Below are 21813 nucleotides of genomic sequence, written 5' to 3' on the forward strand. Positions count from 1 at the left end.
ATTGAAGCATGAAGCAACAAACACTACCAAATTATTGATCTAAAGAACCTCCACTATATAGAACATGATAAAGTAGAAAAGACCAATTCTAAAGAGCCCATCAATCAAAGATTGAAGGTATCTTCATGGCATCCAAAAATAAGAATAAAAGAATGTCTATATGGTAAAGGATTCATCTCACTAAAATGCATAGGTATCAAGCCACTACAATCACCTAGTACATAGGATCAAATATTGAATACATAGCTCACTCATTGAACCAAGAAAGCAATGGAATCAACATAACCCCCTATAATGTTGAGAGGTAAGACATCAACACTAAAACTAAATGCAATATCTCTTACATAAAGAAGAATTTGGAACATCGAGAGTGCAAAAGAAGTACAAACACCTATAATGGCATGTGTCATTGACACATCATGAGTCTAATTTCATAGAAGGCATACTCACTTGACAAAGGAAGATGGTGAATATGGCAAACATGAAACCTCCCAAGGAACTTTATAATATAGTGTGAGTACAACAAAAGACAAAGATGTGCAAGATATCGAAATGCAATAGAGTGGCACTTTATCTAAATGTGTTTGCAAAAATACTAAAATAGGATGTCAAAAAAGATCAAAAGAGACATAAGGCTAAAAAAAGAGATAGTACAACCCAAAAAAAATCATACCAAGAAACAAAATCAATCTCCAAACCTAAAACAACCAAGATATCCACCAAAATACAAAAAAACAAATAACTGAATGGGATGTGCCTGAAATAGAATCTAGAAAATAGAATGTCTCAAGATATGTCTCTCAGAGTGCAAAATATAATCTCTGACTTTGACTACATAACTAACAACCAAAAAACATCAAAAGTTCAAATAAACTCCACCATCACATTGGGTTTAGAATCATCTTTCCGACAATATCTCGTTTGCAAAAAAATGAAGTTCGAATGAGCATGTTATAACCAATAAACTACAAGTAGGTCAAAAAAGAGCCGAAAGGGCAAAATAAAAAATCAATGCCTCAAGACCCACACCAAAATACCTTGGGAAGCATGTTCGAAAGTACCAAAAATTATCTTAGGAAGTGTGCCACTTCATATCAAAAACTCTATCAGGAAACATGCAAGTTATGTACCAAAATTGCCTCTAGAAATGTGCCCAATCTGGTAGTAATCTTTTTTCCTATGATTCCAACTGTATCCAAATTGGACAAATTTTATACAAATATAGGGGTTTTTGGGTGCTCTGAGCTCAACAACGAGGTATTTAGGCTCAAAGTGCACCAAACCCCCCCCCCCCCCCCCCGCCCTACAAAAAAACTATGAAAAAATGAAACCCTCTAAAAGAAAAAAACACATATATGAAAGTCAAGCCAAACCTCCCATAAATAGAAAAGGGGAATGAAGATCTGGAGCTTTGATACCATGTTAAAGTTGATGAAAGATCAACCCCACAACTCTCATGAATCACCTACATGCAAACATCTGTCACAGAAAGAGTGAAGCAAAACTATGGAGACTAAAATTCCTAGATCCATAGATGAGACATTCTTGATGAGAAAAAAGAGAAATTTCTATTATCAAAAGTGAATGAATAAATTGATTTACAATTGCCATCCTTATTAAAGGAGAAATGTAAAACCTAAAAGTTAGAAACCCTAAAGAGGAATATCTTTGGTTGCATGATAATAATTAATAAAAGAATTAATTATTATATGCATAAAGTTTAGCTTAAGTAAACTAGAGATAATAAGTGACAAAATAATTAAATCAAAATGATTTAATTAATAAGGCAATATCTTATTACTCTAACATGAATTTAATAATCCAAGATGGTATGTTGCTCAAAGGAAGCCAGTTGTACATTCCAATAAGCTCAATGAGAGAGAATCTCATCAAGGAGAAGCATAGTGGAGGATTGGTTGGACACTTTGGTAGAGATAAAACCATTGCTTTGGTTGTGAAGAACTATTATTGGGCACAATTTCAACAAAATGTCAAGATGTTTGTGCATAGTTGTAGAGTATGCCAAATGGCGAAAGGAGTGAAGAAGAATATGGGGTTGTATCAGCCGCTACCTATACTAGAGAAGTCATGGGAGGATGTCAACATGGATTTCATTCTTAGATTACCAAGGACTTAGTGAGGGCATGATTCTATCTTTGTGGTGATTGAAAAGTTTTCAAAGATGTCACATTTCATTCCCTGCAAGAAGATTAGTGATGTGGTTCATGAGGCAAAGTTATTTTTAGAGAAGTGGTGAGACTTGATGGTATGCCAAAGAGTATAGTTTTAGATTGAGATACTAAATTTGTTGGGTATTATGGCATACATTGTGAAAGAAATTAAAGACGAATTTGAAATTTAATTCATCACATCATCCATAGACTAATGGATACACAAAAGTTGTGACTCACAGTTTGGGAAACTTGTTGAGATGTTTGGTTGGAGATAAACCAAAAGGATGGGATTTAATTTTACCACAAGCAGAATTTGCATATAACAATTATATCAATAAGAGTACTGGTAAATCACCATTCTAGATTGTATATGGGAGTAGTCCTAGAAATGCTTCTAAATTGAGACAGTTGGATAAAGGAGAAATAAGTAGTGCTGAAGTAAAAGATTTTGTTGAACATTTGTAGAACATCTATGAGGAGGTGAGGAAGCACATTACACAAATGAATACACAGTACAAGGCTAAAGAGGATGTGAAAAGGAGGTATAAGGAATTTCATATTGGAGATGAAGTCATGGTTCATTTGAGAAGAGGAGCATTTTCTAGTGGGTACATATAGTAAGATGAAAATGAAGAAGTTTGGCCCTTGCAAGATAGTGAAAAGGCATGATTCTAGAAATGTCTATGAAGTGGAGTTTCTTGCTAAATTGAATATTTCACTAGTATTTACCGTTTTAGATTTGACAAAGTATCATGAAGGAGGCGATGAAGATGAAATTATAGAAGCACAGTGGAGTTTTCTAGTGGCCTGTTCAGCTACAAAGGAGATTGAGGAAATACTAGACAGTTGTGTTGGCAAAAGTAGAAGGAACATAACTTATGAAGAATACATGGTCAAATGGAAAGAGAGTTCAGTAGAAGATTCATCATAGCTAGCAATGGTGGAGGTTAACTGTCTTGGTTTTCCTCTAAACACCTAAGACATGATGAGGTCACTTCTAAAATTACCCTAGGTGTTTGATGTAGGAGCATCTGAGGTGTAAGAGAAACCTTGCATCAACCAAAAACATTTCATTTCAGTTGTTTGAATAAGGGTTATCTTAATGCAAGATTGCTTTCTATGGAGGTTTTCTACTCAATAAGTCTGTTATACAAGCTCCGAATGTCCTAATTTCAGAGGTGGAGATTCATCTCAGTCATATTGTCCTATCGATTGAGGCTCAATGACATATAATAAGTATTAGTGATTTTATTGTGGATTTCTAGTATAAATTTTTGATACAAAAACTATGGGCTCTATTTTGAAGGCCTCAATAGCCTAAATGAGGTCTGAAAACTTGATTGATGGATGTTTAGGTGGATCTGAGCTTGTAGATCAGAAGCTAAGGATTTTGAAACAGGGTTATAATAGAAAATTAGAGCAATAGCTTAAAAGTTAGGACCTTCTAAAGTTAGGGTGACAAAAACTTTCAAAATAAATTTCAAAGGTGTATTTTGTCAACTCTATATGTATTGTTAGGGTTTGTTGGCCCTAGGTATTAATTTTGAGTGTCTAGAACCTTCCCAGGCGGCATAAAATTACCTATTTAAGAAATGGTTGTAGATTGTCTAGGATAGCTCTAGGTGATAGTGTGTAGCTTTGTCTTGCAAATTACTGTAATGAAGGCACCCATGTGGGTTAGCATATTGTAATTCTAAATTCTATAATTTTGCATTTGCAGTGATAATAAGAAGTCCATATTTTGCTCTCACAAATTATTGTTATTTCTTTGTTTTTGTTATGTGTTTAAGGTATTAAGGGGAGCACCCTTCATCACCTTTACTTACCAGCTACAACGTGCCTCCGTTATCCTCTTAAGCTTTGAGTTCTTGGATTTATGAGCTCTTAGACTTGAATCAGCTCCTTTTGTCAAGATGCTTCAAGGTGTTGGAGAATTATGAATTGTAATGCAATTCTATGGACCTAAAATGCTCTATAATCTATATGAAATGATAAATGATGATGTATAAACTAAGAACCTAATGAAACTATGATATGACTATGAAAATGCTATGTATTGGTTAATGATTGCTTAAATGCTAAGATTTCTTATTAGCTAGTGTGACAGAATGAGGGTTCCTTTCATAGACTTTGGGAAGACCCTAGCCTAGGTGGGGACATCCAACAATGGATAGAAAATGTAGGACAAGTGAATAGATGAGATTGACTTGGATTTTGAGAGAAAGAAGGACTTAGATTGTGAGAGAAATACTAGGGAATATGTTCTCATGTGGATATGAAGATGTTTAACAGGAGAAGGAGAGACACATGGTGCATATCTCACTAAGACCCTTGAGAAGACCATAGCCTTAAAAAGGAATCCTGGAAAAGCGTCTCATGAGTCATCTTTGGCTTTATGAGGTGGATTAGATATCTCCTATAAGATAGGGAAGACGAGGAGGACTTTTTCACCTAAAGACATGTGTCCCAAAGACTAAGTCATGCGGGGACAAGTGTTCCTATAACTCATTCTTTGAGGACACATACCCATTTTTGACCCCACAAAAAATAGGAATATGGGTGATGATAAATATATTTTATTAATAATTGATTAAAATTAATTACTTGTGCAAAGATGGTGTGCCAAATGACATGGACTAGATAGGTGGACTAAGAGACTTAGTCACTTGGGTAAGTGTGCAATCAAGTAATTTTAATAAAATCACTTAATATGACTATTTAGTGGACTTAGGATAATGCAAAAACCTAGTTGAATTATCTTAATAAAATAAATAATTTATTAAGGCTAATAGAAGAATAATATTAATTAAATATAAAATATTTAATTAATTGACATAAGTGAATTAATTTAATAAATTAAATAATTTATTAAGGTTAATAGAAATTAAATATTAAATTATTTAATTAATTGACTTGACAATTTTGAAGTGTATACTTGTGGCCCTTCTTTGAAATAATCATTAGACAACACATTATTTTAAAGACAACTAGCACTTGAACATGTTGTCGCTACCCCAATACTTTGGACAATGTAGATTTCATGTGATGCCCCCTCGAAAGATTGATCGTTTAAAAAAAAAATTCTAAAAATTAAGTTTAGTTTGAGCAATCTTTCAATAAGGATTTATAGAGAAATGGTGAAAAGAATGATATATGATGCAAGTTGAGGTAGCATGAGAACACTTCCAAGCATAAAGGACCCCATAGGTATAAAATGACAAGAAAGAGGTGGATGAGTCATCATTTGTACACCTTTCATTTGTGGAGTGGTGAAGAGCTAGCATAGTGAAGATGCCATTTTTTATAGCAAACCACCAATTCGAGCGTGTTAGGAGGACTAGTGACCAACCCACTATGGTGCTCAGTCAGTAAGTCAACGATCCCTCTCAGTCATTTGATAGATTTAGCATGAATTTTAGATAGGTTTGGTAGATTTTGATTATATTTTTTTATAGGATTTTAAGATAGGTAGAAAAAACTTCATTTTTTCTTGTCATGGGAACAAATGTACAGTTATGGCACATAGATACACAGGTATACTACATCCATGCACAACAATCTTAAACTAATGTGAGTTGTAATCGGTTCAAAATGGTGGCACAAATATAGGATAAAATGATACATTTGTAGATAATTGTGCATTGATAAATTGTATATGCAAATTGGTAGAGTACAACTACACATTGGGTAAATTAACACATTGATTTAGGGTTCATGCACATTTATGGTACAAATTTGTAGATATGTTAGAAAAGAACTTTGACCTAGGGTTCTTACACATATGTTTTGTAGAGTTATGCATATATTCTTATGGATAGAATGTCAATATGAAATGGTTGAGAAACCCTAGCTTTTGGATGATTTTGGTTAATTGATAATTTAGAATTATGAATGAACTATGTAATTGAGGATAACTGATGTGCCTCATATATGCATCATTGTAGTGTGATTTTCTAGATACCCAAGTAGGCATAGAAAAATGATAGATTTATCAAGTAAACATGTGATAGTATCAGTTGTTAGATTAAAAAATTAGAGAAAAATTCTAGATCAGTTACCTAATTGCATGCTATGTTGATTTGTATAGGACATTTTAGATATTCTTATGCTGAGGGAGCAATTTCCTAACACACAATCATTGAGACCCCTGTTGATTGATAGTGATCATGTTTTGATTACATCATGTGGTTTACAACATGCATTATATTGGTCTATAATCATGGTCAACCTTGGTCTACTAATAGCACTGGTTGAGAGATGGTACTCTAAGACTAGCATATTTTAACTCTCCACAAGAGAGATAAGTGTTACACTTGAGGACGTATATCATATTCTCCAACTACCCATCATTGGCCAGTTAGTGCGTTATGATCAACATGGTAGATTGGCTAAGTGAAAAGATGTGTTTGGAGATGAGGATCTAGATGTTATGAGATCAGTTAGGATTATATGGTGGAGGCTTATGAGCCACTACCTACAATGTTGGCAGGTATGTTAATAGGATACATTTGTCTAGATAGGAGATCCAAAGGATTTTTGGTAGGATGGGTTTAGACTTAACAAAGGATGATGGAGGATGGGACCCACTTTACTTGGGGAGTGTGTATGCTAGCACAGTTGTATCATGATCTAGACCAAGTGGTTTATCATAGTGGAGTTTCTTTGTTAGCAGGTGTCACATTATTACATGTCTGAGCATGGGAACACATACTTATTACACGTTTGATTCAGATGAGGTTCAAAGGTTCCAAATAGCCATATGTACATATGTATTCTACAATTCAGTCCCAGCCTAATCTAGGAAGGTTGGATCACTGGACATATTTGCTAAACACTTTGGATTTAGTAATGGAGACCTTGTTTGGACTGTGAGGATTGGGATGATGAGATAGAGTTGAGATATTATTTTGAGACCATATGGTTGATCTACCAAACACCACATATTTGTTATAATAATTTAAAATAACTAAGAGGGTGGGGTGAATTAGTTATCTAAGGTTCAAATGTACAAATAAAACTTTTTAGTACTCAACAAATATCATGTGCATGCATTGATTAGATCATCCAATATCTTAAACCTTTGTATATTACTGTCCTAGGTCAAATGAACTTTGTAGAAGTGTAAACATAAGTTAACACAAAGTCAATCACACAATTTGACACAAGTATTTAATGTGGAAACCCAATTTGGGAAAAACCACTAATAACATGCTACCAATATTCACTCTTCTGAAGTGAGCCATTTGAGGAGCCAACCCTATTAAAAGTTACAATACACATTGTTAAATGTGACCTTGATTAAAGGATTTCAATCACCCTATTAAACATGAGCTTTATTATAGGACTTTAGTAGAATATCCCATTAGAATGTCATCTGGATAAAGAATTTACTCATGACTATTAGGTCAACCTTAATCCAAAGGATTTATCCAAACTGATATAGTTGTTAGAAAGTAACAACAAAACTTTATCTGATAATAGTTTATCCTCATTAAATTATCCTAAAAACTAGTTTATCTTGAATTCTATGTCACGAACTCATCATACTTATCTTCAACATGCTTCACACAATTCAAGAAATCAACTTTGTTGCTTAGATTCATCAAATCTTTGTTCAAACTCTTTATACTATCACTCGGCAATAACAATCTTCTGATGCTTGGTCAATACTAGGTTACTCAACATGAACTAAGTCTTTGCTCAGTCATTACTGTCATTCTCTGATGCTTGACATATACTATATTTTACTAGTGCTCAACACATACTAAACTTCCTTTGCTCGACTTGCACTATTTCCTCGGTCAGGCTTGGAAGATACATTTTATTGCATAGTTGTCTTCTTATCTTTGCTTAAGTATCCTTTCATTTTAGTTTAAAGTAGATAAAAAATACACTATATAATCAAAGCCTTTCTTGGTCTTAGTGCTCCTTTTATATACCATATGACTCAACCTTTCTTTAGGTACTCTTGTTATCCTTTCTTTTCAAATCCTCTTCATCAATCAATCAAATGATAACATTCAGACCAAAGTTAGCAATTGCCTTACCAACAAATAATAGGTTTGATATCAGTGAAAAAATAATGATTGTTCCATGATAGGCTTCTACAATATTTCTATACTTCAATAATCTTCTTTTTCAACAATTTCCCTCTTTGGCATTGATGGAAAACCAATACCAACAATAATACCAAGAAGAAACTTAATACCTTTTATTGAAATTTCTCCCTCTAATAGTATTTATCCTTCCTCTGTATAGGTTATTGTTTTGATATAGGAGCATCTTGAGTTGCCTTGTTATCCTGCACTTTTGTTCATTCTTCTAGTTACTGCCGAGTGCCAGTTGCTACCGAGTTCTAGTTGTTGTTGAGTTCCAATTGTTGTTGAGTTTTAGTTTCCAATTGCTACTGAGTTCCAATTGCTGCCAAGTTCCAATTGATGTTGAGTTATCTAGTGTGTGTTGAGTTATCCTTTACGTGTTGAGATATCGAGTATTGGCCGAATGTTCCTTCATTGAATGAGTTGTCTGTGTCTTTCGTTCTTAGTTGGAGCTTACTTTAGTATTTAATTTGGATTGTTCTAGAATCTTCTATAATCCATTTTGGCAAGTATAAATAGAGTACTTAGGCTTAGATTAGAGGGAGAGCATAGGAGGTTTTAAAGTGGAAGACATATGTGTTTGGAAATGTGAAATTAAAGCTAGATTGTGGATCTAAAAGTTGTATTTTTGTATTTGTCTGTAACCCAAAAGGCCTTACAGTTGGGCACGTATGTTGATTACTTGATAAATGAATAAAGTATTTTGCTCTCTCTCTCTCTCTCTCTCTCTCTCTCTCTCTCTCTCTCTCTCTCTCTCTCTCTCTCTCCTTGGTGTTGTTCTCTATTTTTTCTTCCATTGTGTTTACTCAACAAGGTGGTTTCGATAGCTCAGTGTGCCCTTGGCCCTAGTTATTTATTCCCTCCTTGTGTCAGGTGGTATCAAAGTGAAGGTTTGTCCTTGTGGAGATTGGATCATGTAGAACCCTAAGTAAATTTGGTTGTAGGGTTGAAAATTTGAGAATTTGATCTATAACTTGAGGAGGGTTATGATCTTTTAGGAACTTGATTTGTAAATATGGTTCGAGGTAGAGGAAATGTTGATAATGCAATATTGGATAAATTGAGATAGATTGCAGCCAAATTAGATTTTGTAAAGATAACCCAAAGGAGAGGAGCACATCTTGATGATGTGAGTGATGATGAAGCAGTAGCACCAAACCTAATCCATAACCTAAAGAAGATCAAGATGAGGCAAGATTGCTAAGAGTATTAGCTAGGGCACATTCAAAGCTTGTTATAGAAGTTGTTCCTTATGATGAAAAATTAAACACCAATCTTGTGTTGGATTGGATCTCTATTATGGAGAAGTTCTTTGAGTATAAAAATACTCCTGATAACAGAAAAGTGAAAATTGTAGTCACTGGGTTGAAAGGTCATGCTTCACTATGGTGGGAGCATTTGCAAATTGATAGACAAAGAGAAGAAAGGAAAAGATCAAAACCTGGCAAAAGATGGTGAACAAAGTGAAGAACAAATTCCTTGTTGCTGATTACCAAGTTAGCTTGTTGAGAAAGATGCAAAATTTAAGACAAAGAGACATGATTGTGAAGGAGTATACTAAGGAATTCTACAAATTGTACATCAGATCTTGACATGTGAATGATGACGTTGAGAAAATTGCTAGGTATCTAAACTGATTGAGATCTGGAATTCAAGATGAGATAAGTTTTGTGAAGTTGGAAAGTGTGGAAGAAGCATATCAATATGCCTTGAAAGCTGAGGAGATCTTGACAAAGAAGCATGAGTAAAGACAAAGAGGTAGAGGTGGTAGATTCTAGAGAGGTAGAGGTAGATCTTATGGTGAAGGTGGAAGATCTGGTAATTCTATACAAGACAAGAAATAATCCAAATGGAAAAGTGATGACAAAAACAAGATTGAATGGAAAGGTGGTAATTCTTACCAAGGAGGTACTAATTCTTACCCAGGAAGAGGTAATTCTTATTCTAGAGGTGCTTTTCATGGTAATTGTTTCAAATGTGGTAAAGAAGGGTATAGATCCTTTGAAAGTGGGCAAGGTAATAGAAATGTTGTAATTCAAGGAGACATTGAGGGTTCACCAAGTGGACTTAAGGCTAGAGAAAATTTGATGGTGAGAAGAACCTTATGTAATAAGGAAAGTGATGAGGAACCTATTTTAAGTAGAAGTCTTTATAGGACCAAATGTAAGATGGTTGGAAAATGTTGTAAAGTGATCATTGACAGTGGAAGTTCTAAAAATTTGGCATTAAAAGAGTTGGTTACAAAGTTGCAATTGCAGAGGCTGAAGCATCCTAAACCCTACCATGTTTCATGGATCAAATATGATCATAAGATTTTGGTAAGTGAACAATGCCTTGTCCAATTCAAGATTGGACATTATTTTGATGAGGTTTTTTGTGATATTATGCCTATGGGTTGTTGTCATATTCTGCTCGGTAGACCTTGAAAATATGATAGATATACTATACATGATGGAAAATTGAAAAAATATATTCTTTGGATAAATGAGAGAAAACAAACATTATTGCCTTTGATTGAAAGTCTAGATAAGGTTAATTGTACTACTATGAGAGTTTGCATGGTTAATGGGAAGCAATTTGAAAAGGAAGTAAAGAAAAATTAAATCTATTTTACCATAATTCCTAGCGGACTGAGTTTTGGTAGTAATGACCGAGTGACAACAGAAGCTGGTAATGATCAAGTGATAGTAGAACATGGTAATAACCAAGTGATAGAAGAAATTGGTAGAGCCCACGTACTAGCAAAAATTGAAAATTTTCTTAATGAGTATAAAGAAATTGTTGCTGAAGATATACTTGATGGTTTAGCTCCAGTAAGAAGTATAAGTCATTGTATGGATCTGATTGTTGGAGCTAGTTTATCGAACAAAGCACCATCTAGATTGACACCTATAGAAAATGAAGAAGTTAATAGAGAAGGGCATGAGTTGTTGTAGAAAGGTTTGATTAGAGAAAGCTTGAGTCCATGTGATGTACTTGGTGAATTAGAACCTAAAAATAATGGAGAGTGGAGGATGTGTATTGATTCCAAAGCTATTAACAAGATCATAGTGAAATATAGGTTTCCTATGCCAAGGATGGATGACATAATGGATTGTTTGAGTGGAGCAAAGTATTTTTCAAAGATTGATTTGAAGAGTGGTTATCATCAAATCAAAATCAAAGAAGGTGATGAATGGAAGACTACTTTTAAAACAAAAGATGGTTTGTATGAATGGTTGGTTATGCCTTTTGGTTTGACTAATGCACCTAATACTTTCATAAGGTTGATGAATGAAGTTCTAAATTTTTTTTTGGGTAAGTTTGTGATTGTTTATTTAGATGATATTTTGATATTCAGTAAGACTAAGGAAGAACATTTTGAGCATGTTAGACAAGTGTTACAGAGATTGAAGGAGACATTGATGACTAACTTGAAGAAGTGTTCTTTCATGCAAGAAGAGATTGAGTATTTGGGATTGTGATTTCAGCTGATGGTTTGAGAATGGATCCTGAGAAGGTTAAAGCAATTTTCGAATGATCTAAATCTAAGAATGTGGGTGAGGTAAGATTATTTCATGGTTTGACAAGTTTTTACAGAAAGTATATAAAGAATTTAAATTCTGTTTGTAATGTTATGACATAGACAATGAGAGCAGATGAAAATGAATTCAAGTGGACACATGTTGCTAATAACAGTTTTGAGACTTTGAAGCAAAAGGTTGTTGATTTATTTGTATTGGCTTTACCTAATTTCAATAAGGTATTTCAAGTTAAATGTGATGCAAGTGGTAGTGCAATAGGAGTTGTGTTGAGTCAAGAAGGTAAACTTGTTGCTTTCTTTAGTGAAAAGTTGAATGATGCTCAAAAGAAGTATTATGTATATGATCAAGAGTTTTATGCTATTGTTCAAGCCTTGAAGTAGTGGAAATATTATTTGATTCCTAAGAAATTTGTGTTGTATACTGATCATAAAGATTTATAGTACTTGGGACGTCAACATAAATTGAATCAAAGACATATAAAGTGGGTTGAGTATTTGCAGAGTTTCACATTTGTGATCAAGCATAAAAGTGGAGTTACTAACCGAGTTGTTGATACATTGAGCAGAAGACATTCTTTATTGACTAAGATGAAGGTTGAAGTTCATGGTTTTGATGACATGAAAGAGTTGTATGATATTGACCTTGATTTTTCTAAGGCCTAAAGAGAGCGCAAAGCATCAAATATAATAGATCACATCAGTAATTATGATGAGTATTTCATTCAAGAAGATATTTTGTTTAAAGGAATTCAGTTATGTGTTCCTAGAAGTTCTATGAGAATCAATTTGATTAAAGAAAATCATAGTGGTGGATTGGCTAGACATTTTGGAATTGATAAGACATTGAGTTTTCTAAAAGAGAATTATTATTGGCCACAAGTGTATAAGGATGTTCAAAAATTTGTGAAGAGCTATGGAGTTTGTCAAGTTGCAAAAGGAGTAAATCATAATACTAGATTGTATACACCTATTTCTGTTCTTAAGAAACCTTGGAGTGACATCAGCATGGATTTTGTTCTTGGATTGCCTAAGATAGTGAAGGGGTATGATTCTATAGTTGTTGTGTTGGACATATTTTCTAAGATGGATCATTTCATACTATTGAGTTGTCATTTTGCATGATGCTTAATGACATAAATCCTTTTGAACTCCTCTCTTGAAAAGTTAATTTGGGATCAACTCCAAGCTTCTGGGCGATCTTGCAACCTACTGGAATCTGCTTGGTTGAAGATAAATGTCAATATCCACAAGGAGGCCTTTTCTAGTTTTTTAAACAATTCAGATAAGATGTAGAATCTTCTTGCTATCTCAAAAGCATGAAACATACAAAAGAAATATATTTTTGTATTTTATGTTTTATGATGAATGCAATCTAATAATGCAACTATATGAATTCCTAATTTAACCAAGGGGTTAGTAAAGAAAATAACAAAGATAGAGTAACAAGAAGTTTAAGAAAATAACTTGAAAAGTAAATTCCTAATTGATATAAACTACAAAAACAACACATCTGTGAGTTAAGCCTTTGAAAAGATTGGTAGGTAACCAATGAAAATAGGAGTATCGCTTCCTTAATTCCATTGATGCAATCATCAATGGGAATTCAGTAACCATAAGATGTTTCATTCTTCATCAAATCACAAGGCCACAAAAAGTGTGCTCATGCAAGACAAAAAGCTATGTAGGAACAAGATGGATGATCTCTTCTCAAACTAAGTACATTAGCAGAATTTGTAAACCTATAGAAAACACCAAAATTAAAAGATCACACAACTAGAATAACACAATAAAACTATTGGTTTAATTACATTCCATGAACATACACTCACAAAATATAACACACTTAGGCAAGAGTCACTACACTCCAAATACAAGCACCAATAGCATATATTAGTGCATCAAAATTATGGCAGCCCTAAATACATATTACATTCTCAAATTTATAAGAAATATTCTCCTCAATTTATGTTGAGAGTGAGAGATATCTTTATGTAATCATATGATTCTAAACTAATAAAAAAAATCTATCTATGTGCAAACTAACTCTCTAACTGGTGCTTAGTAGGACTCCATCCATATTTATATCATTAATTGGATGCATGAGCCTTTACATGTCTCAAAACAAAGAAAGCATGAGAAAATAAGAAAGAGAAAGCCATTAGTTGATGTAGGAGTGTTTAGAAGTGCCAAAAATAGAAGCTCCATGTTCACTAGGCATCTGTATGAGTTAAGCTATCATTAGAATGTGTTTCTAATGCATGTGAAGCTCTAAATTTAGAACTAGTAGTTAATTGCCAGCACACCTCTGATTTCTTCAAAACTTTTGACACACCTCTGAAAAGTACACCTATGCACCTAGCACACTTGGTGCACTTGGTACACCTGTGCACCTTGGAAGCGGGTTCCAAAAATGCAAAATTTTACCAAGTGTTAAAACTAAAATTCTAGCTTCTAGGTTTTGTTCCTCTTTATACCAGAGCTATATCAAGGTATTTTCCCTTGAATTTCTCAATGATCTCAGTGACTAGAGCTGAATCTGGCAAATCTAAGGCCTCATACTTGTCCTTCACTTTTTGCCTGTAGTTGCCCACCTCAATGCGAGTCTCGGCAAAATGTTTGAGTTCACATCTAAATCTAATAATACTTCTTCCATTCTAAATGCTTATCTAATTTCATCATCATTAGAAGCCTCTTCAAAAGTCTTCCAAAGTTTCTCAACTACTACCTCTACAACTATTAATTTGTCCCTTGAATCATCTTCAAAAATGTCTAAACACACATCACTATAATGTTTTTGTACCTCCAAAATTTGCTCTTGGGTTTGATCCTTGAGCTTATGAATCTCTACATGTAATGTCTCCTTTACTTTATTGCCATCTACAATATTTTCTATCCAATCATCAATTTTATCTAATTCCTTTGCTATATATACTTCCATAAACATCTAATACCTATGGCCCTTGATTGATTGTAATGCTTGTAAGTCCTTGTCCTAGGTAAATGCTTTGTCCATTAAACCAAAATCTTGATTCAAAATGGCCACTAGCCTATTTGCATTATCCTGCATATTGTGTAGCAGCTTCAGATTTCCCTGAATAACTTGTACATCTTTCTCTTCAAAACTTTCTCACCATTGCTGACAAGCTCTCAAAAATGGATCTAACTACATTGTTTCCTTATCCCTTTTCTCCAGTGCTGCACTCAAAGTTTCTTTAGGATGTTCAAGATTTAGGGGACCAACAACCTTTCTTAGATATCCTTTTAGGATCACATTTTATCTTCAAAGTGTTATCAATTATGCCCTGTTATCAATTATGCCCCATCCTGTTCTAAGTGCTTAAACACTTCTTTAATTTCCATTGTCACCATCAACTTAACTATGTCTAGTGTAGGTTTCTTAAGCATGACCTCCTTGATCTGATAATCTCTTGGAGTCAATTCTTCAACATCCATATGTGGAGGGGGGATAGCAACATGTGAAAAAAAATCTTGGTTTTGATCACTTATGATAAAGGCTAATGCCCGTGCATCCTTTGGTGGTGACTCAATTTTCCTGAGAACTTCAATCAATTCTATCCTATCCTCTTCCTCAGCAGTGAATTGTTGCCTCTTGTTTCTTATCACCTCTTTTCTTAACCATCTTGGAACATGTTCTATCGAGGATTTTCCTTTTGAAGATGAAAGAGTTTGCTCTGCTTTGCTCTTCCCCTTATCGCTCCTCTCTAGAGTTTTCTCATTGTATGAGAGATCCATACCGAGGATCTCTATATCTATGGAGTCTGCAGTTTTCACCTCTCTATCTTAGGAAGTTTGCTAATGATACTCACTTATTTGTCCTTCCTTTGACACTCCATTGGTAAATACTTGTTGTGGCTCTTCCTCTTGCTCTGCTTGAACCTATTCTTCTTCATTGTTTTGAGGAAGTGGGGTGGTTGATCCTTTATCTACACAAAATGTGACTTGAATGGGTGATGGCGGAGCTACTTTAGGCCCTTGTATCTAAGGTGGTAAATAATTCCAATCCTCCTATTGAGGTTGGTTAGTTAGAGCATCTCTTATTTTGTCTTCCACCAATTCAGTGTTGATGGGCATAAAATCAAAATCTAACGTCTTGAAGACATCAGTCCCCTCAATGTCTTGATCATCTATCCATTGTTGTATTGCATCCTTAGAGGTTTTGGACTAAATAGGTTGCTCAGGAATGGATGGCAATGTAATTTTGGAGCTTCTTCTCTAGTATGATTCTGTCGCTCTAGCAGGATAGGTCCTCTGGTTCAAAGGAAGGTTATCCTTTTCATCCTCATCATCCTCTTCTTCTTCCTCTTCTGGGATAGCTTTCGGGACTAATGGGAAAGGAATCACTCTCCTAATTACCATTTTTCTCCTCTTGATTAGAGTCTTGATCTTTCTTTTCTTAGGAGTAGATAGGGAGGCTTGTACCTCTTGTTGTGGTGGAGACAGCTCTTGCACTTCAATTTCAACTCCTCCTTGCCCTTGTTTAGTTGGTGGCACTTAAGGATTGTCTTGGGCTTGCGTAGCTTCAATATTCTCTGATCCTTGTGTATTTTCTACCCCTGGCTATGGAGGTGCTTGAGTTGCTTCCTCTTCTAGCTCAGCTTGTGTGGGAGAAGTTCTTTTTCTCTTTCCTTTACCTTTTGGAGCCCTATAATACTCAACTTCTTTGTCAAGTTGGTGCACTATTTTTAGCCTTATTGGGGATTGAGCTATAAATGTAGGCACTATAACCTTAGCTCCTCAACCTCTTGCTAGGTAGGCTTGAGTGTGAAAGACTACCGCTTGAGGAATTGAATCCAACTTGAAAGGTCTTTTGATCTAATCCTTTGTCAATTTGATGACATGTGCAGCCCTGTGATTGATGTCTAAGTTTTCTTCCTTATCAACCTTAGCATTCATAATAGGTTGATCACCAATCTTATCGCTATTGAGTAATGGATCAAGGAAATCTTCAGCATCTTGTTGCACAACCTTTAAAGGAACCTTAATCTTCAAAGAATTGGTTGCCAAATAGAGAGTCATCCTACAATAATCCCTTATACGGATATCGTAGTCATCTATTGTGTTCATCCAATGGTCCTTAATTGCATCCTCATGCTGAAATGTCTTACCAACTAAGTATTGTACTCTTTCAATGTTATCAAAATAGGGCCAAGAAGAATTATACTCATCCAAAGGATATTGATCCCGCTCAGACTCAAAAGATGGAATATCCTATTTTCAAACCACAATAAATGGTCCTATTATAATGGGTCACACCCAAGTTATTTTATGTTTCTTTCTAACTTTTTTGTAGGTAGGAAAGAGTTGTCGAGCGATCTCCAGTAGTATAAGTCTATCACTTGGATACCTAGGAAGCTTCTTGGGATTGATAGTTGTACCTACTACCCTCAAATAGGTGAATGTTCGATACTGGATGTAGTAGGCTCAAACTTATGATATCTTTGTAGCTACCTCTTCTGACATCCTCTTCACACAATCCCCTTCAATGAATTGAATTATTGCAAATATAAAAGCATCATTCACTATCCTATATTCCTTGTTGTGCTTAGGAAACCTTTTCTTCACCAACTGAGGACATACTATATAGGGCCATGTGTTTGCATCTTTCATATTTCCCTTCTTGAACAATCCCGGATAATTCATCGCCCTCGCAACAAACAAGTATACCAAATATGATGTCATATAGAACTTTCAATTATTCTTAACCACCACCAGGTTCTCACCTAAGTTCTCACTAAGAATGGAAGCCCAATCAATCAACATCTCCCTTATTTTGATAGTTTCAATAAAATGAACCATCTATATATTCATGTGTCTCGATGTTGGCAACCCCATGAATCTACTCAAGAGTACGATAGAATATCCAATATCTTCCTTCATGTAACCCCTCATCATGTCCACTTTGCTTTCTTTATGCCCTAGAGGAGTCTTCTCAATTAGGTATGAGGATTGGATGATTTTGGAGGCTTCCTCTACATGTTCTACATGTTCCTTATACCATCTTTCTACTTAGTGATAGGTCAATCCAATGAATTATTTTTCCCTTGGAAGATGCAACACCTTCTGTATGTTCTTGGGTCAAAGATCTAGGATGATCTCTCTAGTTATGTTCTTTACAACCCTTTCTTCAGAAACATAGTTCTCAATGAGTGTCATGATTAGCTCTAAGGACTGTATCGATGTTGGATGTGATGCTACACTAACAAGTCCTGATCAGATCAAAGCGGATATCATCGGGGATCTCTCTATAGGCTTGTTGCACAATACCAAGAATGCACTCAAATCTGTATGACTCAAGTGTCCTGAATCTTTGAATAATCATCTTCAAAGTATGACCTAGCCAGAACACCTTAAAACTTTAACACAACAAGTTTTGGGACCATCTTTTTAGTAAGGGAGAATGATGAAGAAGCCATTGAATCTGTACAAAAAATAATGTTTATTAGTCTGGAGTCAAAGAAAAACCAATTAATTCAAACCCTACTATAGACACGAACAAAACCTAGAAAACCTAGTTACTAAAAAATATCTAAAAAACCTAATTTTACTTCTTATATGCAAAAAAAGGGCCAACCTCAAAGGTGCACCTTTATCCTTGCTAAGTCTTTATATGGGGTGTGCAATAGTGCACCTCATGGGGTGTGCTGATGCACACCCTATATACACTTTGGCACAAAAGGGTTTTTTTTCATTTAAGGGTGCGCAACAGTGCACCTAATTAGGTGTGCCTTAAATTGGTGTTTTATTTATCTTTTTTGAAGTTTTCTTAATTTTTTAGTTTTTAAGGTTTTTTAAGGTTTTTCTTTGAAAAAAGGTATGCAACTGCACACCTTTATTGGTGTTTTAATGTTGCTTTTTGTTAGTGTATAAGTGCAGGAGTGAAGGGGGAGTGGTGCAACACTGCACTTGGATAGCTACGCCAGTGTAGATCAGAGAGCTTGAAATCAAAAAAATGAAGTATAGAGGGGGGCTCCCCAAGTTTTATAGGCTTGGGACCTAGCGCACCTCTTTGAGGTGTGCAGCTATGCAACTACACACTTCAGAGAGGAAGTTCTCTCCTTTAGTGTTTTGGCACACTAGGGCACCTAGGGAGGTGCACTAGTGCACATTTGTTTTGCGAAAAAAATGACTTCTCCCCCCATAATTTTGATTTTCAAAATCTGGGTTTTCCAATCAAGACCCAAACTTGACTAGAAACACTAGATAAAATCGTAACAAAAGACTCATACCCTAGACTAGGGATCCAAAAAACCAAACAATAAAATAAGAGGTACCCATTTTCAGACGAAATGGGGCATGCATTGTGAAGCCACAACACATACCTTTTAAGAAGACATCAAATGTTGAGCATGTTGTTGAACTTTTCTTTAAAGAGGTTGTGAGATTGAATGGATTACCAAGAAGTATTATTTCTGACAGAGACAATAAGTTTGTTGGTTATTGTTGGAAGACTTTGTGGAAGAAGATGGGTACTGGGTTGAAGTTTAGTTTTACATTCCATCCATAGACAGATGAATAAATAGAGGTTGTGAATAGAAGCTTGTGTAGTCTGCTGAGATGTTTAATTGGAGATAAGCCAAGTAATTGGGAGATGACATTGGCACAAGCTAAGTTTGCATATAATAATTTTGTGAATAGGAGTACATGGAAAACACCTTTTGAGATTGTTATAGGAATACAACCTAGAGGAGTATGAAATTTGAGGGATGTTGTTGGTGAAGAAAAGAGAAGTGCTGCAGGGGAAGAATTTGTTGATTTCGAGGAGTCTTTGCATAAGTAAAGTTAAGGATGGAACAAAGTAATCAGAAGTATAAGGAGAATGCTGATAAGTCTAGAAGACATCATGATTTTGAAGTTAGTGATGAGGTGATGGTTCATTTGAAGAAAGAAAGATTTCTTGTTGGAACATACTATGAGTTGAAGATGAAGAAGTTTGGACCTTGTAAGATCTTGAAGAAGTTTGATAGTGGAAATGCTTATGAAGTTGAGTTGCCCAATGAAATGGACATATCTCCTATATTCAATGTTGTTGATTTGCATAAATATCATGAATCAAATGATGAATTTTTTGTGATGATTATCCTAAGAAGAAAATTGAAGAAGTTGAATAGGTATTAGATCAAAGAGTTGATAAAAACACAAGAGGAAAAGATTTATATGAGTATTTGGCGAAGTTCTAATAACCCCAACTATTTATACCTTCGTGAAACACCAAATCCTTGTCAAATTCAATTGTTTGACATTTTGTCAAAAATTATGTAAGCAAGCTCTGATACTACTGTAATATCCCTTGTCACTTCGAACCTAAACTTGTTGATTTTTTGGTCAAGGAAAATTGTCAAACACTTCCAATACGATCTCTATGCTTGCTATTTCTGACTTTCAGACTGATTATGCCTGCTTGGAATGATATCAAAGGGAATGTAAAAGCTTGTAAATGATTACTACTATAGCTAAGAAAATAACTAAATGCATATGCAATTCTCATTTGGATTTTCAAATGAATATAGATGAATTCTAAATGAAAAATGTGTACTTACAACCAATTGGTAGTTTGTCAAACACTTGGCATGCAGACTATTATGTTGATCATATATGCTATTAGATGGACATTTCTTCAAACAAATGGTATGCAACATATATCTCCTTTATTGAATTGATTCCCATGTACAATGTTGCTATGAATTTTTCAAGAAAAATGGGCTTACAATAATGACTACAACAATGCCAAATTTTATTCTAGGTTATCAATTACAACAAGAAAATTATATGCCTAAGATTATAATGCTGACTACTAATAGTTGCAAGAGGAACCTGATAATAGTGATGCCCAAGGATGGAGACAAAAGTTGCAATTGGAATCAAGCATAAATATTGTAATGCAGGTACTGTAGCATGACAATATTCATGCCTACTATAGCAACAAGAAAAGATAATGGCTGCCAAAGATGAATCTTTAGGTCTACACTCGATAGTGCTTCAATATTCTTTAAACCCTTCGGTCATTCCTTAACTTTAAGCACAAATAGAACTCCAGAATGAAGCTCTCCTAAAAGCCAAACTCAATGGATATTTCACCACCTCAAATGGTTGCAACTTTGAAGAATTAACGCTCTCTAATGACTAATTGAAACCAAAAACCCTTAGTTTCTTCTCCCAAGTTTATATCAAATTCAATTGACAATAATCAAATGCTTAACAATGAAGCTCTTGCCTCTATTTATACTTTTCCTTCACCCCTCTAGAAGTAAATAAAATATTATTTAATTACACTCTCTAGAAGATTCCCCCTTTCCAATACAATAATTAGTTGTATTTCTAGAAAATGCACTCTCTAGAAGCTTCTTTTAATTTATTTAATTAACTTTAGTTACTTTTAATTAATTAAATATAAAGTCACTTTTTAATTTTAATTTTATTTAATGACTTCATAAAAAATTGATTTAATCAACTTCTCCTTATTCCTTCACTTAGCCTTTGGAGAATGTAAAGGCTAAGAACACCATTAAGAGGCTAAAAGGATGGAGACATTACAGTTCACCCTCCCTAAAATTGCTTTACCTCAAGCAATCTAGCAACATAATGAACTCCAAACTCCACCTGGATCCCAAATGAAGTGGCATGTGACATCCCTGTGGACACTAAACTAACATCATTAGGACCAACCAAATTTCCTATAGCCTAGTGCCCAAAACTTGTGCTAATGATGTAGAAGTTAGAATGTCATCAAAAGGCAACTCCATAGAAGATCTTTGAAACCTCTCCTTCCATGTATCCACCCACATAATATATATTGGATTAGAATCCTGATCATCACCAACATGCATTGAAAAAGATGTAGCTACAGGCAAACCATATGCACTCATGCCAATTGTATCAAAAATAGGTGTAGCAACATCAAAATATATAGACATAGGAACAACACTAACTGTCGCAACAGAAAATTGAACCAAATCTACAGTTGATGAAAACTCATAATCATTAACATGTGTGTCATCAT

The sequence above is a fragment of the Cupressus sempervirens genome, chromosome 4 (assembly GCF_028749045.1).
Source record: "Cupressus sempervirens isolate cs-2001-9-10 chromosome 4, ASM2874904v1, whole genome shotgun sequence".
In the NCBI taxonomy this organism is placed as follows: Eukaryota; Viridiplantae; Streptophyta; class Pinopsida; order Cupressales; family Cupressaceae; genus Cupressus; species Cupressus sempervirens.